General features: G+C 39.0%; 1 protein-coding gene across 10 annotated transcripts in view; it reads right to left on the bottom strand.

Annotated features, from left to right (window-relative positions):
* NFYC (nuclear transcription factor Y subunit gamma) overlaps positions 1 to 27,394 on the bottom strand; it is a 66,404-nt gene that overhangs the window by 29,224 nt on the left and 9,786 nt on the right. The window contains exon 1 of one of the 10 annotated variants that reach the window (XM_084874648.1): positions 18,504 to 18,798. The exons of 8 other annotated variants lie outside the window; for them this stretch is intronic. The gene's annotated coding sequence lies outside the window, so the exon portion shown is untranslated. Of the gene's footprint in view, positions 1 to 18,503; positions 18,799 to 27,394 lie in introns of those variants that run through there. One more of the 10 variants, XM_084874643.1, reaches the window with a different exon arrangement.

The following is a 27,394-nucleotide window of genomic DNA, read 5'->3' as shown; positions in this document are numbered from 1 at the left end:
GTTCCGGGAAACTGGCTTACTGGTAAGGCATTCTGTTCAGCTTTGGACAGTTCTATACATTAAGTTGAATTAGCAAAGTTCCAATTGAGCTTTGGATTTAGAATTACAGCTTTTATGATTTTTCTATCCAGGAATCTCTCTTTATAAATTCCTGACTTTAAAGATACTCTCCTCATTAGAAACAGAAGATCCTAACCTGAAGAAAAAGACAAAAAAGCTTGGAGCATATTTTCTAGCATCTTTGCACAGAAATGGTTAGTAGTTACTTCTTTTAATACTTACTGAAAGAACATAAATTATTACTGCAAATTTCTAGAAAATTGAGTATTTTGAAACCAAAGGCTTTACTTAAAGCAGGTCCAGTCTTTACACGGGGCTTTAAATAACAGACCAAATCTTAAGCAACAGATTATATGAAAACAAATTGAGGTTCTTAATATTTTCTGACCAAGGTACAACTTAACATTAAATAACAAAACTTAATCATAAACACAAACAACTTTTGTTCACCAAGCATCTCAAAAAGTTAAAAAATATAAAGCAGGCTTAATCTTATCACTTATCTTTATAATTAATACATTAATTGAAACAAAACTGATTTTGTTGCAATTAATGTATTTATAACATCTACAGCCAATGGAAAATATGCTAGGTTCATCTTCTAGGATGATGAGAAAGAGTATGTATTTTAAAGTAAGAAAGAGATTTATATTCCATGACCCTTTTTATTCCATTTTTATTTTATTTTTATTTTTTTATTCCATTTTTAAACTGCTATCTCTATCCTGTGATAAAACTACTCATATATAGATGACAAGGACAAAACTGTGCTAAGACCAAGCCACATTATCTTAGATCACTCTGATGAAAACTGCAGTACAGAATTTCCCAGATTTAATTCATTGATTGTAAATTTATCATTGTAGACCTATCATTCATGTTCATTAATTACTTTGTAAGTTCTTGAATAAGACTCCCTGACTATTTAGTAAAGACTTAAGGATCAGATGAAATATTGAATGGTTGTTGCTAGATATAATCTCAACTCTCAATATCTATTATGTTTTTTAAAACTTCAAATTTATTTAAAGTCCTTTATAATATGCCTAAACCCACAAACACAGTTTGCTTTCCAAAGCTAGAAAGGGAAGAATCAAAGAATCAGAGTCCATCATGCAAAGCCGATTGCTCCAATGTTCAACTCAATTGCCATCTCTCCACAAGGCTTCTCTAAATACCCCCTTTGGAAGTGATTATTCCTTCTTATGAACCTAAAGCCCTTGATCAGTAATATCCTTTTGCACTCACCACATTACCTTGTATGATCATTATTTATGTGTATGTCTTATCATTTTCTTTTCTGGTTTACAAGCTCCATGTGGCTAGGACCTGTTTCATTTTTGGATTCCTCACAGCATCTAGCATGCAATCTGTTAAGTAATTATCCTAAATAAAAGGGCAAGAGAGTTGCTGGGTATGGCCTTTCTAAGAAAGAGGCCTCTTTGAAAGCTTGGCCCTGAAATAGACTTACTGGGAGTATTTGAACAACCAAAGGAAGTGGTTATATAAAATAATTAAGGTTCCTGATGGGCCTTTAAAGTAAGGATTATAATCAGAAATCCCATGATTGGAAGGATACGGGATCCAGACACCTGGGTTCGGATACACCTCACCTTTCCTCCCTTTTTCCTTCCCTCCCTCCCTCCCCACCACCCCCCCCCTCTCTCTCTCTCTCTCTCACACACACACACACACACACACACACACACACACACACACGCGGGTCGGTCCTGAACTTTGTAAGGAAGACTGTAAGGCAGAAAACATGGCTGCCTACAATTCCCAAATATAAATCTTTTCAAAGTCAGAATCTCCTCAGAAAGGAGACCAGGATATAGGGTGGTAAAGGCCTGGGGTGGGGATCAGGAGTGGGCTGGAAGGAGTCAATGAGAGTAAAAAGGGAACATATGTAATACTTTCAACAATAAAGAATTATTAAAAAAAAGAAAAAAAAAAAAGAAAGAAAGAAAGAAAAGAAAAAAAGGAGACAAGGATAGAATTATGATAAAAGGTAAGTAAGTGAAGGAAGGCAAATACCTCTTTTGGCTACCCATTACCAGGACGATAAGGAGAAAACCATGGAGGAAATGAGGTGATTCAATCAGATCACTCAGTGGTGGTCAATCTAGCTGTCATTTGAATATCCAGTTACTGTTCATCATTCTTGAAAAAAGAAAGACAGACCTACGCAGTTTTCAAAATATCCCAGAAGTAGAGTGCTTCCCCGCCCCTCTCTCTTCATTCATACATACGTACATATATATTTGTTTTTTTTTATTTCAGGGAAAGAGAGGAACATCAATGAAGAGAGAGAATCGACACCCGCCTCCTGCTCGCATGACACTGGGGACTGAGCCCACAACCTGGGGACGTGCCCTTGACCAGAATGGAACCTAAGACACTTCAGTTCACAGGCCAACGCTCCATCCACTGAGCCAAATCAACCAGGATGAGTGCTCCTCTTTCAAAATTCTCTTAGAAATCTTTCAAACTTTTGCTTTTGACCAGGTACCATGCTTGCCAAATCCTCCCTTAGTGATATATGTGGACATGGAAAGGATGTATCAAAATGATCATCCTCATAAATTACAAACAAATATAAGGTTTTAGTGCAACACTCCCTAATTTCTAAAACTATATCTTTAGATTTTACAATAGTTCTCCTGTATCTTAGCATGTACTCTAATCTCTCTACAAAAGTCCTTTATAATATGCCTAAACCCACAATATAGCTCTCTTTGAACTAAAACCAAATTAAATGTTTTGGAGTGATAATACTTTAAAACCCTAATATCACAACTACTCAAGAAGAAAGAAAGAAAAAAAAAAAAAAAGACCACAGAAAGCTCTCCTAAAATAAATCCAATGCTGCTTCTATTGAAGTATAAGAGCTCCATCCCAGTCAAGTTTTACCTAAAAAATAATAATGCTCTCATTGTCAAACATAAGCAATATCTCTTAGCCCTGTTCTGAATGAAAAACAAATCTAAACATTGTTACCATCTTTTCCTTAATGCCCCCACCCTCCCAATCTAACTTGCAGCTTTTAGGCTGCTATGAATGTCCTCAATTATTCCTGTGTCTTCAACTTAACCTATTCCAACAACTATCTCCCTATGTTCAAAGCACATATCTTCTTCACTCCCTTTTTGTCTTGCATTTTAATGTTTTCCTCTGTCATGAGATGACAAGATTTTTATTTTAAAGCCCAGGTGGCAGTATCACATGCATTTTATGTTCCAATGCTGCTTCAGGTAGTTATCTAAGTTAGTTTCAGGTTTCTTTATTTGTATTAGCTAAACCCATGCTCAGCAAACTGCGGCTCGCAAGCCACATGCAGCTCTTTGGCCCATTGAGAGTGGCTCTCCCACAAAATACCACGGCTTGGGTGAGACTATTTTGAAGAAGTGGCATTAGAAGAAGTTTAAAAATTTTGGCTCTCAAAAGAAATTTCAATCATTGTATTGTTGATGTTTGGCTCTGTTGACTAATGAGTTTGCCGACCACTGAGCTAAAAACTATTGGGATGTTATAGTTCAAATGATGAGTGAGAGTTTAAGATAAAGAAGAAATATTAATATGAGTAGTTAGATGAATAAGAAGAAAAGGGGTACCATTAAAGCTAATTTGTGCTTGCTATTTTAGATATTCTTCCACTACAAAGAAAAATTAAAACTAAACTTGAGAACTAAGATTTTCAAAACAATAATTCTACTAATAAGACAACTTGGTTCTCATGTTTACACAGAAGGACATATGCCATTATCAAACATGGCTGAAAACATTTCAAGCCTTAAGAAGGCATATCCTCTCCACAAGAAAGCCAACCTCAAATTGTCAATTTCAGAAAAAGAAAAAGAACACTGCTCTGGAAATCTCAAGACTATGTTTGTGAACTGGCCTGCTGCCCACTACTGGTGGTCTTGGACCAGTCACTCCACTGAGCCACTCCAGGACTGATGTATTACTGAACACATAAATATGCTGATGGGTGGTCTGATGTGGAAGGCCGATAAGTCACTAAATGAATAATACAAGGGAAGGCAGGATAACTAGCCAGAAAAGAGGGTTCAATAGTCTATTTAAGCTCATCTAAGGTTTCTACTTAAACAAGAAAGCACTAAGCTTAGTGCCAGAAACCTTACTACCCAAGTTCCAAACCCTTACATAAGTGGATACAGATGACACCCATTACTATAAGAATGAATAACGTAGCCTTACTAGAGACCTCTTTCCTGATTAGTGCCAAGTTTAGTGTTTGAGTGTGTGTCTGTCTCTAGCTCTAAGAGGCTAAGTTTGAAACTTTTCAAACCACCTACTGGAAAAAACAGGGTTCCCAAAAGACTAACAGTTGGAACTGGCTGCACATTGCTCTTCCTAAAGATCTGCTCACACCAACACATTTTAAAACTAGCAGCAGAAACACTTTTCCTTCAAAAACAAAAACATGTTTCTGTTTGCTATCTACTACAATGCAATCTTTTTATTTATTTATTATTTTTAATATATTTTATTGATTTTCTACAGAAAGGAAGGGAGAGGGATAGAAAGCTAGGAACATCGATGAGAGAGAAACATCGACCAGCTGCCTCCTGCACACCCACCACTGGGGATGTGCCCGCAACCAATGTACATGCCCTTGACCGGAATCGAACCTGGGACCCCTCAGTCCGCAGGCTGACGCTCTATCCACTGAGCCAAACCGGTTTTGGCTACAATGCAATCTTTTAAACAGTGGCTAGATCATAACATCATTATAAATGAAGGCATAGGAACTGGTATAAACACTGAAACTGATAGGAAGCCATGAAAGTACATTTTAAAACCTGTTTTTGTGGAATAGAAATGGTATTAAGCATCTTACTTCATATACTTTCTTCCTCATTCCTTCATCAATACTCAACTGCATCTATAACAACAATAAAACACTATCGATATTTGGTATGATGGGGGAAAAACAAATATTTTAGTGAAGTATTCTAAAGCAAAGATCTGCAGCCTCATTTTGTAAATTAAGTTTTACTGAACTGCTATACTTATTCATTTACATTGTCTCTGCTTTCACACTATTACAGTAAAGGTGAATTGTTACAACAGAAATCTTAGGGTTTGCAAGCTGAAAATATTATCTGGCCCTTTACAAAAAAGGGCCAGGTAACATTTAGAACACAGTTATAAAGAATATTTAAGAGTTTTATTTCATCAAATCCTTCCATGACAAAGGAGTGTTATTCCCCATTTACTGAGAGAGAATTGAGTGCCAGAGACTAAGAAGCTTGCCCTAAATCACACAGCTGTTATATGACTCCCTCACCTGGTTCAGCCTCTATCAGGAATGAAGTGGGCTAGACCCTCTGCCCCACAGAAATATCTGTTAATCTCTTTGACCCTCCAATCTAATAGGAGTAAATAAATTCTTGCAGAAAGAATGATGAGTAACTGGTTTTTCAGGCCCTGAGCCGAAAAGAGAATTCTGACTTGAGCTAGAAACAGAAACAGTGCCCGTAGCCCGAGTCAAATTGTATCCTAAAACAAAGAGCCATTTTACTTGCTAGATCCCATATAAGACTCAGAAACCATGAGAACCACCTCTGTCCAGCTTCTGTGTTTGTGTATGCTCAGGAGAGGTGAGAAGTGTGAGTATGAAGAATGTTTCAAAGATGCCAACTTAAGAGCTTTAGAATTTATAAACTACTTATCACATACATTACCCTCAATTGATTGTTACTCAGCTTAGTGATAAAGATATTATATTATTCAAATTTTATAGATAAAAAAGCTAAGGATGGATATTTTAAGTTGCTTGCTCAAGGCACAATATAGTAAGTGGTGGAGTAAAAAATGTAAAAGTTCTTAAATTCTGTTCTTGATTTAGTATAGCTGTTCATTTGCACTTTCTGCAGTTTTAAGGTTTATGTCCTTTCAAACTATTCAGACAGATGAGCAGTCTCAGCTTTTACAACTGACTTAAAATCCTTAACCCAAAGATTATTTTTACCCACCTATTCCCTGCTCCCAACATCTCTGTGGCAAGCATAAAAGAGAAGATGCTAATGGCACTGCTGTCTCCTATTATATAAGCATCTTTCTTTTATTTCTCTGTTGTCTCTTTTCACACCCTAAAACACTTTTTCTATTTTATCTTTCCCCTTTTAATATCTCTAGGTCAGTCAGCTGCCAACAGTGGGGGGTAGTAAAGTACAAGAGTAAATAAAGAAAATGTACTAAACGTGGAAAGTCTTATTCTCTGGCCACTAACCTGCTATCTATCTCTATGTATAAAAGGTTAATATGCTAAGTGTCCCTCCCACTGTCTGACCAGTCACTGTGATGCACACTGACCTTGTGGGGCCGCACAATTCTACCTTCAGCCGTGGGTTATGTTGTTGCTGGGGCATGGGGCACTGTTGGCCCTGAATTTGGTTTACTGCACACTTTTGAGTTTCTCACCCTGTATGACAGCAACTTTGCAAAGTGCCCTCTCACACTCTGGGACCCCTAGGGGGATGATGGAGAGGTGGTTTTTGCCCTATCCCACAGGCCAGGCCGAGGGAACTCACCTGCCAGAAGGACCCTGCTCACTCCAGATACAGATGCTGGGAAGGAACCTCGGGAGGTTGGCTCCAGGGCGTGTCTGGCCCCGTCTTGCCCTGTCCTGCCCCGCCAACCACCTTTTAATTAATTTCCTTTCGATGTGCACAAATCCATGCACCAGGTCACTAGTATGTTTATGATCCTGGGTAAGTCACTTAACTTATTGGAGTCTCTGCTCACCTATAGCAGTACCCTACAGGGCAGCTGCAGCACACAAATGGGAAAATACATTAAAAGGTTGCTAAAAGTACCAAGCATCATACACAAGCCAGATGGCATATCATCACTCTCAGAGAATTCTCAATTAAAATCCTGTGTGGTGTTAAAAGAATGTCAAGATGAGCTTGGCTGTATTAATTTGGTTGTATGGATTCTGTTGATTCACAGACACAATGAATTCTGTTCTCTGCTCAGTGTCTTTTATCATTGATTTAAATGTTGAAAAGGGGATAGGGAGGAGGAAGGTGGGCATGAAAAAATAAAAATCCAAGCTAGCCAAATCCTAAATCTCCCATCCCCATCACATAGCTGTCTGGAACTGAGAATGTCAAGACCACTTCAAAGAGTGCAAAGCAACTACGATGGTTATACTAATCACTTACATTTGTACATGCTTTACACTTCATATAGTTTTCTTTACACTATCTCATTTGTTTTTCACTGCAAACACAGCACAGGTACTGATATTCCCATCTGACAGATAAAGATACTTTATCCAGATAGACTGAGGGACTGACTTGGGTCCCAGGGTAAGTATATGTCAGAGCTGGAACTAAAACCCATATGCCCTGATTCTCAGTTCTGTGCTCTTGCACTGCACGTTCTCCCTCTTTAGAATTGTTAACTCAGTAGAGGGCCAAAAACTTAAGAACCTATGGGTCTTCTCAGCCTGAAACATAAGTCTACTAAGCCTTTTACCTTGAGATGTCCTTCTCCTTCTCCTGGAAAATGTACTCTAAAATACCAAGATGCCAGATTCTTAGACATTTCAAAGTAGAAAATTAAGGTTTTCAAGCTTGTTAAAGGTGCAGTTGTCCACAAGGACTGGGACTTGGAGATATCTGGTCACCAATCCAGGGTGGAGACGAAAAGTTCTGGCAGATCAAGCTCAAAGTCTACTCTCTCCAGGGCCTAATGATGGGAAGTCAGTCACTCTGTTTTCACAATACAACAGTTCAGAGGAATAGCCTTAGCCTAGCCCCTTTATTGGAGATGGTTCCATATCACCTTGATAAATTTATGTAGTCCTTCAAAATTATAGCTATTGCTACATTGTGAACATAGTGGAATTCCTTTGTTCTAAAGCAAGGAATATAAAGCACAACTAAAAACTATTAAGTAACTGATTATTTAAGAACACTGCGTTTCATCTAAAAATACCAATCTCTGTGCTTTAAGGTAAGAATCCAAATCTAGAGGCGCCCAATACATATTACAAAGTGTGCATGTACAACTATGGAACACCATAGAACAACCAACACAACTCTAACCTCCTATCTGGAAAAAGTCGTTCAACTACCCTATCTGACCTTAATGAACTTAGGACTGATAAAAGACAATTTTCCAACACCCTGGTAGTACTTTGTTTTGTTCTAAAAGAAAGGTGGCTGAGATCACCTATCTTATTTGACAAAAATCTTTAAAAATAATTCAATTTGACTCAATATTTGATCCTTTTATGATCAATTTGTTTAGTCCTATAACATAAGATTATATTTGAACTGAGAAAATTCCCCACCCCCTTTTTTTAAAATGTGTGCCTTTTGGGGAAAGAGAAGCACAGGAAAAGGAGAGGTGGGAAGAGGAATTAGTCCCATAAGATAGAATAGCTTTACCTTGTTTTTCATATAAAATAAAAAGGTGCAGTGCAAAAAGCACAGGGCTTATGTTACTAGGTTTTATCTGTTGTTTCCTCTTCCCAAAATGGGGTAGTAATCCTCTGTCCTACTACCTTAGGTAAATACCAAATGAGAGAATAAACATAAAATCACTCCATCAACTAGTACATAAAGTCTATGTACTAGTAAAAGCATTAACATACAATAACAACGCTGAACTACCTTAAAGGGTAACTTCTTGGGCTTTTGGTCATTTAATTACCAGGAAAGAAATAGTCATGGAGTTCAGGATATAATTAACCAAGTAAGATGGCTGGAAATTTACCACTATTTTTCTAGATTGAGGGTTATTATTGCCTTTATTTTAGATTGAGGATAATTATAACACACCTAGCCTAGAAACTAGATATAGGCACCTTGTAGTAAAAATCCTGCTAAATCCTACAGATGTAGCTCTCCTATTCCTGGCATCTTGTGTGTGCTACTTATCACTGTTAACATGATCATGTGGCTATAAATTACTTGCTAAGCAAATGTTGCCAAATTCCTACATGTGTATTTATGGTTGGCTTCACGCAGAATTTTGCTATTTGAGACTTCAAAAGCTAAGACTAGTAAAATTAAACCCAATGCAACTCAGAAATAAAATCATTCTAGTCTTTGCATTGGATGGAGATGTGTGTGTGTGTGTCTGTGTAGGACACATTTAAGGTTTAAACAAGAAAGCTTCAGATTATACACACACACACAAATATACATATACATATATATAACTAATTTTAAGAAACTGCTGCATAACATTTCAAGGAAGTATTTGTACATCTCAGAACAAGTGAAGGCCGCCAGACTCTAGGGCATTTAAGTATTTCTAATCTTTTCAAGGCACACACCGAAAATGTTAATATTAGCTTTTTGAATATTTAACCTATGGGCTGATACCAATGCCCTCAGTTTAACTTGACACAAGATCATGCATGGTGTTCTAAGTAGTCTGAGAAAAATGTGGGCTTTACTAAAGTGACACCTTTACTTGCTCATGTATGCTTAGAGAAATTCTCTAGTTTCAACTAAACTAATATTCAAAAAAACAACCAAGTGACTTTTTAGAGTAAAGAATACTAATTCATATATAAGAGCTACATGCTCAGGTAATAAGAGTATGCAATTAACAACCTTAGAGAACACTGACCCAGAGGACTCTGCCACGCTCATTTCTAGTTGTCTCAACTTCCAGGTCCCCGTTTTTGTTTCCATCTCTAACATGAAGCTTTATTTTTCTGGTTCTTCTGTCCATTCTCTCCCTCGATTCTCCCCCATCATCCCCAAGTTCAGCTATAATATCTATGAGCTTAAATTTCAAATATACATTACCAATTCTGATATTTCTCCTAAGTTCCAGTCCTTCAGGAAAGTCACCCATAACTCATACTTCATATATCCAATATCACATCTTTCTCTTTCCCCAAACCTGCTCCTTCTAACTCTTCCAGGTACTCAGGCTTGAAATCTTAAGAGTCATCCTGAGTCTCTGTTCATCATTTTGTGGATGAAAGGGGCTACATGCTAACCTGACAAGCTCAGGGAATGTCTTGCAAATTCGGAGACCCAAAGTAACCACAAAGAACCGTCTGAAATTAAACTTTAACTAAAAGCTGTTATGGTGGGTAGTTAAGTCCTAGGCCGGTATCTTCACTGACAAGGTCAACCTTTACCTTAACTGAGTCTATCTGTCTTTTTGCATCTATAACATATCCTTGAAATGTCTGGGTAACTTGTAACTTCTCTTTTTCTTAACCCCTTGGGGTACAACTCCCCCCCCCCCCCCCCCCCACTCTATCCCACACACCTCCATCCCCACCCCCAGCCATTCTCTGGAGCATTATCTCAATTCGTTGAGGTTCTGCTTCCCGGCAATTATTGCGTTTGGCTCAAATAAACTCACAAAAAATTCTTTACAGGTTTGAATGTTTTTACGTTAACCATTTCTAATCAACTTCTAAATGCTGTAATAACAGTGTCAATCTCCTGATTTTCTTCACACTGCCACTAACTTTATTCAGGCCTTCATCACCTCCATGTAGTAAAAATGATGATGATAATAGCTAATACTCATTTAGTACTCACTGTATACCAGGACTGATTTTAAGCTCTTGGCATTACTTTAAGCTTCATAACAATCCAATAAGGGCTGTAAATCTAGTATGTGAACTCACTGCACTGTTCACTGTTTCTAGTGTCTGTTTCTCTAATTGTACTCATTTCTATATAATGATTAACAAATCTTATAAAAGCACAGCTGCGATAATGCCACATCAACCTATTTCCCCAAATCTTCAACAGTTTACCAATGCCAAGTAGAGGCAGTTTGAATTTCTTAGCCCTCCAAAATCTGACCCATTTATTTCACACTTTTTTCCACTTCCTTCTGCCCTTAACTCAGCTCCTTATGCTGTAAACAGACTAGACCACTTACTGATCTCTTCAGCCCCCACTGTACTTTTTGAACCATGACCTTGCTCCTCCTGTTCCCCATGCCTGGAACGCCCTTGTCCCTACCTTCCTGAGTCCAACACCCAATCTACCCTCCTTCATTAAAGGTTTCTTCTCTAAATTCGTGTCCTGTGTTTGTACTTTCCATTTCAGTTTCATATATTTTATATACAATGGCTATCTCCCCTACCAGATTGTTAAATCCTGGAGTAAAGTTTTATTTGTATACGTTTTTGAAGTCTCCCTCCATGTATGGTGAATTAGTGAAAGGAAGTGTAAAGCACCCAACTTTAGAATTTTTTCAAAGGTAAGAATTATACCTTACATAAATAAAGGAAAAATTCATTTTATCTGGATATTTCCAGTAAAGCAGGTTTTTCCTTTAGTTTTCTATTTATTGAAACTATGGAAACAGATCAAAATGATAGCACTTGAAGAAAAAAGGATAATCGATGAATCAGCACTGCTGTTTGCTGTGGTTATTTTAGTTTCTATTCTCCCTTTGAACTACGTAAGGAACACAAGGTCACAAGCTATGTTTTGCCTCTTAAAGTTAAACATTTACTAGGTGTGTTTTTTCTTTAGTTCTGTCTTTACACTGGAACTTTTCTTCATTTCTTATCCTTCAACTGCCCTTTTTCATTACAGGGTGCAAAACATTTAATTTATAGTAAACACTCTAAATATAGAAAAACTCCTTGTCAATTACTGAACAGTGAGGTCTGGCTTTGGGATGTGCCGAAGGGAGAGACAGAAAGGTAAGGGTGATAATACAAATAGGCTCTAACAAGTTTTAAAGAGCTGGGCCCAACACTGAGGCAGCAGAAAGGACAGATTTAAAAGAAAACTAAGCTTCTGGGAAATACAGATAAGAAGTAGATACGATTTATCTGTGTCTCCTATAATTTTCAGTCACAATATACCTCAGGTCTTAAATATTACTAAATTACACCATCTAAGCTCTCATTCTTTCAATAAACTGTAATTTATTATTTAATAAATGAAGGTGGTGAAAAGAAATCCAACTATAGCCTGGCCGGTTTGGCTCAATGAATAGAGCTTTGGTCTGCAGACTGAAGGGTCCTGGGTTTGATTTCAAACGGGGGTACATGCTGGGTTTGGGGCTCGATCCCCAGTAGGGAGCTTGCAGGAGGCAGGCGGATAAGTGATTCTCTCTCATCATAGGTATTTCTCTCTCTCCCTCTCCCTTCCTCTCTGAAATGTGTGTATACATACACACACACACACACACACACACACACACCCTATCTAATAAAAGAGTAATATGCAAATTGACCATCACTTCAACAAACAAGATGGCTGCCCCCATGTGGACACAATTTGGCCGCCACAAGATGGCCAGCAGGGGAGGGCAGTTAGGAGGGACCAGGCCTGCAAGGGATGGCAGTTGGGGGCAATTAAGCCTGAAGGGGAGGGCAGTTAGGGGTGACCTGGCTGGCAGAGGAAGGAAGTTGGGGGAAACCAGGCCTGCAGGGGAGGGCAGTTAGGGGTGACCAGGCCTGCAGGGGAGAGTAGTTACAGGCAAATAGGCTGACAGGGGAGCAGTTAGGCATCAAACAGGCTGGCAGGGGAGTGGTTAAGAAGTGATCAGCCTGGCAGGCAGAAGCAGTTAGGGGCAATCAGAAGGCAGGCAGGCAGGTGAGCAGTTGGGAGCCAGCAGTCCTGAATTGTGAGAGGGATGTTCAACTGCCTGTTTTGGCCTGATCCCAAACGGGCAGTTGGACATCCCTCGAGGGGTCCCAAATTGGAGAGGGTGCAGGTTGGGCTGAGGGACCAACCCCCCCATGCACGAATTTCATGCACTGGGCCTCTAGTACATATATATAAAGAAATCCAACTACAAAAAAAGAAAAAATTAAAAATTCCAAGTATATTATGGTCTATCAGAGAATCTACCTAATGAAAGAGTAACATGCTAACTGAATATACCTTCATGACACCCAACAGCCAATCAGGAGTGAATATTCAAATTAACCAAAGATGTCGGGTTAATTTGCATATGCAGACACCGAGCGGCTGGAAGCAGGCCTTCCGCACCACCCCAGCTGCTCAGGGCCTCTGGGCAGTGTGGGATGGCAGAAAGGTGGCTCCGGGCCAGAGGGGAAAGGCAGCTCTGGCCAGAGGGAAGGCGGTACCAGCAGCCCGGGGAACGAAGGGCCCTTATTGCACCAATCTTCATTCGTGCATCGGGCCACTGGTATGCAAAATAAGAACAAATCCACACTATACAAACACATATGTGCTGGTACACAATGCCACCTTGTTGGTGGTAATGATTAAAGTTGGCATGATTAAAATATTGTTTGGGGTGTATACTTATAATGACTTCTTTTCAGACTTGTCAAATCCTTGAAATGATCCTGGGATCTTTGTTTATTAAATACACACTGGCTTTACAACTCACTTGAAGAACCAGACCCAAACTTGTTTGGAAATTAGCTTGTTTTTGAGGAGTGTTAACAAAAACAAAACAAAACACAACTAACTGGCATGCAGGTGTTATATTTGTATACCTTCTTCCTTATAATGCATAAAAGTACCACTTTCTTTGGGACACCTCAGCCAGGTGGGCAACATTAGCTTCCTAGCTGATTCTCAGCTTTCTGAATAAGCATCTGGCTGAGCAAGAGATCTTCAGATCTCAACGGGATGGGAAATCTGCTGCCACAGCAGACTTTCTAACCAACAGATTCTACGTGGAGACTTCTAAACCTCTTTCATGGCCCATTTTTCTCTTTGTTCCTTTTGTGTTCAAACAGCAAACCTGTATAGATATATCAAAAGGAAGAGAAATATGGCCGAAACTGGTTTGGCTCAATGGATAGAGCGTCAGCCTGTGGACTGGAAGGTCCAGGTTCGATTCTGGTCAAGGGCATGTACCTTGGTTGCGGGCACATCCCCAGTAGGGGTTGTGCAAGAGGCAGATAATCGATGATTCTCCCTCATCGATATATCTAACTCTCTATCCCTCTCTCTTCCTCTCTGTAAAAAATCAATAAAATACATATTTTTTTTTAAAAAAAGGAAGAGAGCCGAAACCGGTTTGGCTCAGTGGTAGAGCGTTGCTCTGCGGACTGAAGGGTCCCGGGTTCAATTCCGGTCAGGGGCATGTATGTTGGTTGCGAGCACATCCCCAGTAGGGGGTGTGCACGAGGCAGCTGGTCGATGTTTCTCTCTCATCGATGTTTCTAGCTCTCTATCTCTCTCCCTTCCTCTCTGTAAAAATCAATAAAATATATTTAAAAAAATAATAATAAATAAAAAAATAAATAAAAAAAGGAAGAGAAATATGAAAAATAAAAAGGTAAAGCAACCTAAAGGAATATAAGAAACATGGAATAACTGAGTTGGAGCTAAATCTCTGACCTTACACAAAACAGGCATTAAAAAGCTGAAAGATTGAACCACCTAAGCTACCTGGGCCTCAACTCCCCCATTTTACAAGAAGGGAACTAAACTAAATCCCTTAGTGACTTCCACGAACCTGATTTAAGAATATACAGCCATAGCCAGTTTGGCTCAGTAGATAGAGCACTGGCCCATGAACTGAAGGATCCCAGGTTTGATTCCAGTCAAGGACATGTATCTTGGTTGCAGGCTCGATTCTGGGTCCTGGTTGGGGTGCATGTGGGAAGCAACCAATTAATGTATCTCTCGCACACCGATGTTTATGTCTCTCTCTTTCTCTTCCCTCTCTCTCCCCTCCACTCTCTCTAAAAATCAATGGAAAAAAATATCCTCAGGTGAGGATTAATAAAATAAATAATCCCTCCCTCTCCCTCTCCCTCTCTCTCTCTCTCTCTCTCTCTCACACACACTCACACACACACACACACACACACACACACACACGCACACACACACAAACTCTAGGCATATATTATTAAGGCTAGGGATAGGCAAAAATAACTTCATTCATGAAGACCATCTATAAATGATTAGCTTTAAGAATGTTTTTTGGGTAATTGAAGCTTCAAGAAAGTATGTATATGGCTTCTTTAAAGGAGATCTCATCTTATTTTAGGAACAAAAAGCCCACAGTGACCATGACTGCTATTTTCAAACATATACATCCCTGGAACTAGAATTTTATTTAGAGGCCAATGCCAATTTTGCCAGACCTTATTCTGTCTGAATATGAATTCTTTCAATGTACAGAAAGGAGGTAGATATCAATGTTGACTGACCATGACTGAAAGGAAGTGACTTAATAGGACAGGAAATAAAACAGATCACAAAATATCCACCCCACTCCAAGGAGAAAAGAAAAATCCTAAAAATAGGGACAGCAGGGATGTGAAATGAGCAAGAACCAGATCCCTCCCCATGGGTTTCCACCATTTATCTTGAAAATGTATCTCACAGTGAGCATCAACTGTGTGACATTTATGCTAATGTTTATATTTTGGTGAAAGACCTATTTTTTTAGAAGTCTTTACCCCAACATTTATTTGCTTGCTACTACTGTGCAAGCTATTAACTGTCTTCCAAGCTTGAAAACAGACAGAAAGAAGATCATATGACCACAAAGCAAACAAAAAAATGGCCCCAGGTTTACTTTATAAATATTTGGTACGTAAACTAAAAATGTAACCTCTGATGGTAAACAGCTGCAACTATTACACCATACCTGAATTATAATGCAAACCTCATTATCATATTGAAACCGGTTTCCATATTTTATCTGAGAGATTCCAAAATTTACTAAGGGTTTCCAAAAAACCAGCATTCCCATATTATCTTATTCTAAGGCCTATAATTTCTGAGAAAGAGGTTAAAATTATTTCACAGGAATCTTGGTAAGGGAAGGTTTGATGGTCTCAGTGCATTACATAGAGTCATGTAAACATAAATAGGAATATGCAAGTGAAGGCATGTAGAATCAGTTTAAAAGAAATGTGTCGGGTTTAAATAAACTCCTCTGTAAACATGTTAAAATACTGGCATTTTTTCCCCTTTGATGCCACACCTATCTTCATAAGCACTTATCTCCTAATAGTTTGAATTAGTAACAACTAAGATTATGTAGCACTTCACAATTTGCAAAGCACTATGACATACATGATCTCATTTGAGACTCACCACTAAATAGGAAGGTGCTATTTTTAGGACCTGTTTTTACATGTGAGGAAGCTGACACTAAATGGCTGACTTGCCCAAACTCATAAAGCTGGTGACAGCTGTGGAGGGACCTGGATACAAGTCTCCTGACTTTAAATAGTCTGTTTTTGCTACTGCACCATGCTGCCTCAAATACTATAGTCAGAGTAAATAAATGCCCAAATCTCAGACCCTGTCTAAGCCTCCCCACCCACCCACACACAACCACCCCTAGTCTAAGTTACAGTTAGTTATAGAAGGTCTTTGCTCCTTGTGGAAGTTGAGTTTTAATTTATCTGGGAAATACTGATCTAGTTAAAGTATAAATGCAGAGATCATATAAGCACCATTAACATCCACTGGAAAATATCCTAGTGACCAGGGATTTTGCACAGGCATGCCTATATGCACCTTCCAGGTAGTAGGTCAGATTCTCAGAGTCCATGACCCTAACTAAGAAGGTTAAGAATCCAGGCTAGAGAGTGATAGATATCTCTCCAAGAACTGAAACCCACAAAGTTCTTATTATAAAGAGTTTTATTTAGGCCTCATACTTTACCCCACTTTCCTTCTGTATCCCCTGCTCCAGGGCGAATAAAGTCAATCAGTATCTACAATTGTTTTTTTTAAAATTATATATAAAACCTAAAGCAACTGATAACTTGTAAATAAATGAATTGTAAAAATAATTAATTAATTAAAATTAGTTATGTTAAAATGTAGTCCTTAATCATACTTTCTCTTATGACATAACTTCCCAGAATGACTGTTTTCTTACCATAAGCATTCCAATTCCCAAAAGAAGTTTGACAAATATTACTTTGAACTCCTGAAATACCATTCTTCACTAAGAACCCTCTAAATTACACAGAAGACACGGTAGCACGCAAGGAATTCTGAATCTGTTAGGCAGTTCCCTCTACAATCATACCAAAAGGATTTAGAATATTTTGCTGGGGGGAGGGAATGGATAAGAGTGGGAGAGAATGAATACAGCCCTATTGTCTTACTGCTTGAAAACTCCTAATTTGAATCTATAACATATTCCTACTAACCACTCAACTTGAACATCACAAGTACAGTCTCTTCTCATCTTAAATAGAGCTTTTTCAGTCCAAATCTGTATAAACAAACTTTGTCCTTCAATCTTTCAACTCCTCGGCAGTTTTTCAAGGTCACTTTTGCGAGCAACAACAGAAGCCTGCATCTAGCAACTTTGACTGCTATACCACTCCAATTGTAAGAGTCCAAAATCTATTCCCTTATCGATCCTCTCGGGTAAATCCTTTACTTAAGGAGAAGGCAAATCAACACCCTCCAAACTTCTCCTCTAAGAGGGCCTACTCCCTACCCAGAGACAGTGCTGCTGGCTGCCACACTGCTCCACACTGAGTCTGCTGCAGAAATGTTCCAATGACCTTCATTCCATTCTTGCAAATAAAGAGAAAAGAAAGAAATGCTCTTTAAAATCAAGTGCATCACAGATCTTTAGTACATGGGATGGAAGATTTCACTATTCACAGGAACTGGCTCGTTATTGATTAGCAACCTGCATTAGCTTCATAGGCTAAAGAGGAAAAAAATATTTCAAGGGCAAAAGACAGAGTGTGCCTATACTCTTAACTTTCCTATTCACAAAATGCAGGTAAATTAGGACTTAAATATTTCAAATAGAAAATTAAAAGCATTTTGCTCAAATCATTTTAAAGATCTAAATCAACACCTGATAAAATATGTGAAATTGGTGGAAAAAAGATTTGCTCTCATCAATGACAGTATAGTGGAGAAGTATGCTTCTAACCAGCATTCTATGTTAAAAAGCGCATTTTAAAACAAAAATTGTTACTTAACTAATTGGTACTTAAGACTCTAGAAGCACAGACAGGTAAATCAAGAAACTTATGCGAGAATTTCACATTGGCATGTGGCCTTTACCATTAGAACTTGCATCAGTGCAAATCATATTTTAACACAAATTGAGAATAGCAATAGTGTTGCTTCCGCCTCTGAAAATACAGATGTCAATAAAGTGCATGGAAATAGAAAAAGTCTTACAATAACTCAGCTTATTCTGTAGAAAAGCTTCAGTGCACTTGAACAAAGGAAAATTATTTGGAAAACAGTTAAGTTTACCCAATGCAAAGAGAAAGTGCTTTGCTTCTATATGCCCCTGAAAAAATTATTAGCCTTTTTTCATGTACCTGATCTTGTTGCTCAACTAGGAAAAGAAATCCTAGTTGAAGGGCATGCAAAATCTAAACAGAGTAAGGTATTCTAGGTGCACCAAAAGGTATGCATGGAATGTAAAGTGGCCATTTTCTGAAACAGTGCAACTTGTCTACACTCTCTGAAGCTAAACAGTTTCTACCATTTTAACACAGAACAAAGAATTAAACTTACCGGGAACTGCATTAATTTTACATGTAGTTATTTATATCTCCTCGGACAGGGAGAATTTAAGTCACTCCTATCCCTCCCCCCGAAAAGGACGGAGGAAACAAAAGGCAGCAGGAGATGCAGAAACCTGAGTCTGGAATGTCCACTCCAGTGAAAACCCGAACAGCTGTCCCCCCACCCCCCAGCAAACTATTCGCCATTTTTCTTTGTCTTTCAGCTGACCCCTGCCTCAGTGAAAAACTCCGAGGCTCCAATGAAGCCCTGCAGCCTCCTTCCACTTTAACAGTCAAAGGCATTCAATCTAGCATGCTATTTGACACCAAACCTTGCCTCCACAGTGGTCCCATTGGCTGAACTGTTTTATTGGCTAAGAACACAAAGCCATGATTGGCTGTTCACGTCATCAGTTACCTCCTTTGCACACTTCCTGTTTTAAAGTTACCTTGAGAAGCAGAACAGGGGTCAGATCCAGACTTCAAACTACTGGGAACTTAAAGCTTGGAAATCCCTAGCAAATGCACACAGCAGATGCAGTAGGGCCTCAAGTGCTTCCAAAACAGAGAATACTGCAAATTTAGAATTGTTTTTAAATTCACACGAAAGGGTTGTTACAGTTACCACCCAAAGGATTTCTTATTGGCTGTCAGAGTTCCATTTAAAAATTTAAGGTAATTTAACTGCTACTGATTGGCCATCAAAGATGTCTGTAAGATATTGCTACAGTATCGTATGGCAGTAAACTAGAGAAGAAATGTGCACAAGATCGGAAAGTTGTGACTTAACTATCTTCAGTTTTCTGTTGAACATTAACAGAAGGAAAAAAAAATTGGGTGGGGTACTCAAACAGCTCCAAAGAAAATACAGTTTCTTTAACAGTAACAAAGAGTGGTATCAATAGCCATACAATGATTTTCAGGATTTCCTTTTTTCTTTTTAATGACCTCAGAGGAAGAGAGAGGGAGACATAGAAACACCAATGATGAGGGAGAATCATTAATCCGCTGCCTCCTGCACACTGCCCCCTCCCATCTGTCATCTTGTCCACAGTTATTTTAAAAGCACATATTAATACCATGGCAAATCACTTTATTTTGAAACAAAAACTAATCTAAATAGGAAAATTCTGGGCCAATGTATGTAGTGACAGAAACAGTGGCATTTCCAAAAAGTCTACCAGGAACCCAAGAGGGAAATATAATGATAAAGGTGGGAAGGAGGGAAAGGCAAAGAAAATTGAACATCAGTGAATATAATGATATAGCTTGATGAATTAACGAATTTATTTAGATTAACTGAACTATTTAGAGTGGTCAGTCACAAAATGTTGCTGATTAGTTTTTAATATTACACAGTTTGATCCTGACCAGGTAGCTCAGTTGGTTAGAGCGCCATCCTGATATATGCCAAAACTGCAGGTTTGATCTCTGGTCAGAGCACATACAGGAACCAACCAATGATTCATAAATTAAGTGGAACAATAAACTGATGTTTCTCTCTCAAAACCAATCAATAAAAAAATACATTACAGTGATTTTCAACCCTTTTCATCTCATGGCATACAAACTAATTACTAAAATTCTGAGGCATACCAAAAAATATATTACACTTTTTGCTAACCTGACAAAAAAATATATAATTTTGATTTTTTCACACTGGATGGTTATTTTTGTATTGGCTGTTGTCGTTTTTTTATTTAACAATCTAAAGGAAAAGAGGTTAGTGTCCCTGACTACATAGGGGACATGTTTTGCATGTTTTAAAAATTCGTGCGGCACATCAATATGTCTCTTGCCCACTGGTAGAAAATTGCTGATACAGAGGGTAAATTTTTCTACCACATTTTCAAGAATAAACAGCAGGGATGATCTCAGCCTGAACTATTGTAAATACAGGTATCCCCTTCTTTTCGAAAGCTCACTTTACTCCACTTCATTTTACAATAGACCTACATTAGTACCCGTGTTCACTAACCAAAAGAAATCGAAGAGGATTTCTCTTTTATGAAGAAAAGCAAAAATAGCAGTCATTGTTTTGCTGCAGAGGGAGTGGCGGCATCAAGCTCCTTCCATAGGAACTATACTCATCATCTCAGCATCAACCAGCTTTAAACTGTATCTGTAAGCATTTGTGCTTTATCTCGAGTTATTTGGGGCATCTATTAGCAAAATGTGTCCTAAGGTGATTGCTTCTTCACTTTACGCTATTATGGCTTACATAGAAATTATCTATTTTCGGATAATGGGGGAAACCTGCAATATTGTTGTTACTGAAGACATTCTGGGGTCCTAAAGTTTACCAGTGTTGGTTGAAGACTTACTTACAGATTTTGGGTCCAACTGTTTAGGTTTTAAGAGGAGCATCCTAATATGGTGAAAATCAGTTAACATATCTTTGTTTTTCTTTTTTATAGAATATTCAAATAGAAACATCTCACTATTACCTAAGGCAGTGGTTCTCAACCTTTTTAATGCCACGACCCTTTAATACAGTTCCTCATGTTGTGGTGACCTCCAACCATAAAATTATTTTCGTTGCTACTTCATAACTGTAATTTTGCAACTGTTATGAATCGTAATGTAAATATCTGTGTTTTCCCATGGTCTTAGGTGACCCTGCTAGCGGTTCTCAGGTTCTACCACTGCTGTAGAGCCTACTCTTTTATAGGTAAAAGAGTAACTCTGAACCTTGGTCCCTAGCCATATATCTAGGATGCAAACTTAGGTCCCACCTACGCAGGACCCTTTCCCCTGCACCACACTGCTTACTAAAACATGGGGCACTTCAGGACACAATCAAGGAAATGCTCAGGTATCAAATGTAAGTACAGATAGTATAAACCATTATACACAACTTCATTAATTTAAAAATCAGAAATCTGACATTGAATTTAATCTGTTGTTTAGAGATCTAGCTAAGAATCTGAAAACACAGACCATATAAACTGCCACTTTTTTTAAATCCTCATCTGAGGACACTGTCATTGATTTCAAAGAAGGGGGAGAAGGCGAGAGAGGGAGAAACACTGATCAATTGCCTCCCATATGCCCCAAATGGGGTCCGAACTCACGACCTAAGTATGTGTCCTGACCAGAAATCAACCTTTCAGTGTACCAGACAATGCTCCAACCAACTAGCCACAATGTCCAGGGCAAGCTGATGCCAATTTTATTACTTAATTACTAGAGGCCTGATGCACGAAGATTTGTGCAAGAATGGGCCTTCCTTCCCCTGGTTGCTGGCACCACCTTTGCTCTGGCCAGAGCCCCCTTTTTGCTCTGGCCCAGAGCTGCCTTTCCGCCTTCCCGTGCTGCCCAGAGGCCTGGAGCGACTGGGGCGGTGCGGAACATCTGTGTTATTGCCATGGCCGCTAAGTGCCTGCATATGCAAATTAATCCATCATCTTTGTTGGGTTAATTTGCATATGCACTCCTGATTGGCTAATGGGCATCGCAAAGGTATGGTCAATTTGCATCTTACTCTTTTATTAGTGTAGATTAGGAGTCTTTAGTTAGTAGCATATCACATTTGTAACTTATAAGGACTTGAAATAACTAACAACTAAACCATTACAAGTAGTGTACACTAAAATATCAAGGGACTGCAGGCCCTGGCCAGGTAACTAGTTGATTAGAATGTCATCCTGATACACCAAGGTTGTGGGTTCAATCCCTAGTCAGGATATATATAAGAATCAACCAATGAATGCACAAATAACTGGAACAAATTGATGTTTCTCTCCCTCCCTTCCTCTCTTAAAAAAAAAATTATCAGTAAAAAAATATTAAGGGATTACATGGCAATTTCACTATCGCATCTAAACAATAGTTTAGTTATGCTAACAGGGTGTGTTGTGGGGTGATTTCTGAAGCTACACAGAGTTGCAGGTATTGCAGTTCTTTTCTCAAAAGTTTAGATCACAGATTCTGCATAACTACCAGCCTGGGAAGAGAAAGCGGAAGGTTAACAGGCCAGTTGTGTGCCTTATACACACCACCCCACTTTTAAACCCAAAACAGTGGTGCTTCAAGAAAGTCAGCTTCAAGAAAGCAAAGAAGCTCATTTGAGAAGTGGGAGGCAGAATAAAAAGTAAGATATTTTTACATCACTGACTATTAATCAGTGTCACTATGGCAAAAATAACACTTGGGAGTCAGGCAGAGCTGGATTCAAATTTTGATTCCTCTACTTATGAATTAGCTAGGGGCCCAGTGCACAAATTTGTGCACCTTGAAAGGAACTATGAGCTGCAAGGTGGGCACAGGGGCAGGTCTCAGCCCATCCTCCACACCCTAGCCCGTCTCCTCCCACCACGGCCCCTAGTCCCATCTGCTAGCAGCCCTGTTCCTGCCACCGTCACTCCCATGAGCTGATGACAGAGCAACTGGGACCAGCACCAGCAGCGGATGCAAGCAGGGCTGATGCCTGCCATGATTTGAACGTGCCCTCTGGTGGTCAACTGGTTGTTCAGTTGCTGGTTGTTCCACCATTTAGTCTATTAGCATATTAGGGTTTTAAATAGATAGATAGATAGATAGATTGATTGTATGACGTTGGACCAACCTTGAGCCTCGGTTTCCTAATCTGTAATATTTGGATACTCCCATCTATATCACAGAGCCATGGTAGGAATTAAAAGAACTAATAATATTTGTAAAGTATACAGTACTAAATAAGCACTGAAAAAAATGAAAAGTGCTGTAGTCATCCGATCCAAATTCCTTGTTTTACACAGGACTTAAGGTCCTAAAGCTACTATGAGGGAGTGTCTCTCTTTCATCTCCAGCATACTCTGCAACCCTGTAGAAAGCAATTCCTGAGCCATAAAGGGCAGTGTGTGAGGACTACTAGCTGCTACTAAAAATCTTCCCCAGTTTTTATGTCAGAAATTCATGCCTTTCACTATCAATTCTGGCCTAGGTATTCCTAGTGTTCCAAAAGCCTACCCTTTGACTCTGCTTTTGATGTACCAGATTAAACCAAGCATTTATGTTGATATTTTGTGAAGGTCTTTTTTTTTTTTTTAAATATATTTTATTGATTTTTTACAGAGAGGAAGGGAGAGAGATAGAGAGCTAGAAACGTCGATGAGAGAGAAACATTGACCAGCTGCCTGTGTGCCCGCAACCAATGTACATGCCCTTGACCAGAATTGAACCTGGGTCCTTTAAGTTTGCAGACCGACGCTCTACCACTGAGCCAAACAGGTTTCAGCTTGTGAAGGTCTTTGACATAGTTTTTATTAGTTCTTGGCAGTTCTCAAAAAACAAGCAACACACACTTCAACCCCTATTTCTCATCAATAGTCACCTTAGTAGAATTCAAGTCGCTAGTGGGAAGAGAACTCAAATTATCCTAGAATTCCCACTTGGCAGGCTGATCTATTTGCTTACTATAGCTTTCCCTTCTCTGGCCTGCACAAAAAGCCTCCTGGTATCTCTGGGATTCTCCCTTACAGTCTTCCCTGGTCCTGGATCTTGGCAGCCCTTTATACCAGTTAAGTACACTGTCTTGCCCTAAAATAACCAGATCACTCTGAGACAAAACCAGTGTCTCTGGTTAAATGATTCAAGCTTTAATGCTCTCAAAGAAGGCAGAGTGGGAACTGATGCTCTTGATCAGAAATCTGATTTTAAATCATAGCTACCTATACTTACTAGCTGTATGATCTTGGCCAAGATACTTAACCATCTCTGAGCTCAGATCTTCATGTGTAGAGAGGAAAAACATAACACCAACTCACAAAAGTGTTGAGACTTAGATAAGCATTCAGCATTAATACCTGGTATGTTATATAATTAAAATCTAATTATATATTTGACTATAGCACTTATCACATATTATAATTACTTTTTACCATTTCTCTTTTACCAGAGAAGGGCTTTCTGAAGGCAACGACTGTGTCTTATTTATATTCACATACATCCCCAGTGCTCAGAAGATATATAAATCAAACCTAGCCTTAACCATAGTGTCAATGAAATAATAGGGAGTGGGGAGTGATGAGGAATTCAGAAAACTTGAGAGTGCTTGTCCCATCTAAAGGGGCAACTACTACTCAGCTCCAACTGACAAGGGCCATGGAACAAAGCTGGTCCACTGCAGTAAGAGTTTCAGACAGAATAGAAGAAGTAAAAGCCAGAGATCCTGGACACAAAAAGTAGATGCTAAACAGCTCTTGAGCTGGCATCCTGAGGAATGGCTGAAGGACCAAAGTTATGGCAGAAGTTGGTCTCAACCATCATGCTAATTCCTGCCAAAACCAGGGTCTTGCTTAGTACTCCAGATTATCTTATCTCAGAGGTTATACTGTTATCAGAGCAGAAGCAAAAATAGCAGCGAAGAAACTGGGCTCTTCAGTGGCCTGAACATTTTATTGATGGTAACCTTGACTAACCCCCTTGAGACTTAATAAGTAAACCTGGGGGTCCCAGGAAATATCAAAGAGAACCTCTAGAGAAAATGAACTTTTCATATATGGGGATGAGGACACAAAGCCATATTCATTTGAATGTTAAAATATGTGTATGCATTATTATATGTTAATGAGACAGATGTATATAGCTATTTGTTTTGAACTGATGTTGATATAGGTTAGGAGGATGAGGTATTTTTTTTTTACAAATACAAGCATTGTTAGTATTTTAGGTTATATACCTCTAGAGATTTTTTTTTTCTTATGCAAATAAGATATAAGGCAGTCTCCTGCTATATTAGAAAATACTTTACAAATTATTTTGTAACCTTTTTTCACTTAAAACATTAATGTGAATAACTTGCCATATCAAATATAGATCTTCATCATTTATAATTAAAACTAGAGGCCCGATGCACAAACATTCATACAAAAATGGGCCTTCCTTCCCCTGGCTGCCGGCAGCACCTTCGCACTGGCTGGAGCTGCTTTTCTGCTCCAGCCCAGAGCTGCCTTCCCGCCTTCCCATGCTGCCCAGAATGGCTGGGGTACTGCGGAACGCCAGCATCATTGCCATAGCAACAACACAAGTGTCCAGCCACACCCCCAGCTGTTCAGCACCTGTTTATGCAAATTAACCCACCATCTTTGTTGGGTTGATTTGCATACTCACTTCTGATTGGCTGGTGGCATCACGAAGGTATGACCAATTAGCATGTTACTTTTTTATTAGGTAGATGTATTCCACTGAAGGACGTGTCATAATTTTTAACCAGTTCCATATTAATAATTGCAATATTTTCCATTTTAAATATTGTCAATAGCATCACGGAGAACATCCATTATACCCATTACTTGCACCACTACCCTCATTATCTCTTTCAGAACCATTACAACTTAGGTTCAAATTTTAAAAAAATTATAGGCAAGCCAAAGAAAATTGAGGACTGTCAGATTGGAACTTCTGACCCATATTTTCACCTTGCTTGGTCCTAAACAACTATTTGCTATTTCCCCAATCAAATCCACCTTTAAGGTTTAAAAAAAAAAAGTGTTGACACGTTTTCATAAGAATCAGAAAAAGGTCTGAAGACAATCCTCAAACATTTTGAAAAATGACATAATTAGAATAAGAACCAACCTAACAATGGTGCTCAGTAAATGTTTACTCTATAAATGAATGAATAAACTAATAAATGAGACCTTAAGTGGATTACAAATTGGGAATTATTTGCTTTTAGAAAAATAAATTATAGTCTCCAAAGCATAAATTAAGACCAGTGGATGGAAAATTATTCTAGAGGGACCTATTTCAGCCCTCAAAAACTATTCAAATATGGCACAAGCTGCCTCAGAAGCTATGGGTAGGGTTGTTAGCATAGGCTGTTGGAACACTTGACAGAAATATGTAAAGACAAGATGAAAAAGAGCAGCCATATGGAGAAGCAAGAAAAAAAAAAATAAGCCAAGTCTTTGCAATTAGACAAATCTGTATTCTATCCTTCTTCGTCTCCTTTTAGTTGAGTAACCTTGGGCTAGTTACTTAACCTCACAAAGGCCAATTTTCTAAACCGTCAAACATCTTGCAAGGTTGTGAGGATTAGGATACTTTCATTCATTCAATAAATCCTATCTAATAAAAGGATAATATGCAAATTAACCATCACTCTGTCACAAAGATGGCAGCACCCATAGCCACAAGATGGCGGCACCCAGTCCTCTCAGCCCCTCCAGAGTCCTCTGGGGAGGGTGGCTGCTGAGAGCGGGCAGTCTGAGTGGCCTGGCGGAATGCTTGCTTTGTCATCATGATGACAAGACAAGTGTTCCACATCCAGCCGCAGATGGGCCTCTGGGCCTCAGAGAGCCTCTTGGCAGTGAGCACGGAGCAGCCCGGCCACGCAGAGAGCTACTGTCGCACAGATTCACGCGCAGTACTTATATATGAAGGCACTGTGCTAAGATCTCTGGATCCTAAATAAGACGCAACACCTATTCTCTACGAGATTATAGTCTATTATAATTGGAAAATTAAAATAGATAATTACAGCACCACTTGTTAAGAGTTACAATAGGGTCAAATGCACAGTTTATATAAGCCTAATCCAGGATCTAACTCAATTTCAGGATGGTCAGAGAAGGCTTCTTGTAAGATATAAAATCTAAGGATAGGAACCTACTGAGATAAATAAGCAAACTGCATGTACACAAGCCTGGGGCTGACAGAGCATTATATTCCTGAAAGGGCTATACTTTAGTATGGCAGCAGCCCAGGGGCAAGAGGCTAGAAATTAGAAAAGTAAACAGAGATGGAAAAATCTAAGATTCTGAGGATAATGGTGAGCTACTGAAGAGTTTTAAGCACAATTAGCCCTTTGCACTCCGCTGTCCCCTCTCAGGGGACATCGGAATTCTAGCATATCACTCGGATGTCCCCTCTCAGGGGACATTGCAGTTTATTAGTGATTACAGGGAATTGAGTTAT

The sequence above is a fragment of the Pipistrellus hanaki genome (genome assembly GCF_964339955.1).
Source record: "Pipistrellus hanaki genome assembly, chromosome: 2".
Lineage (NCBI taxonomy): Eukaryota > Metazoa > Chordata > Mammalia > Chiroptera > Vespertilionidae > Pipistrellus > Pipistrellus hanaki.
Note: the sequence above shows the minus strand (reverse complement) of the source record. Positions and strands in the feature narration are given on the sequence as shown.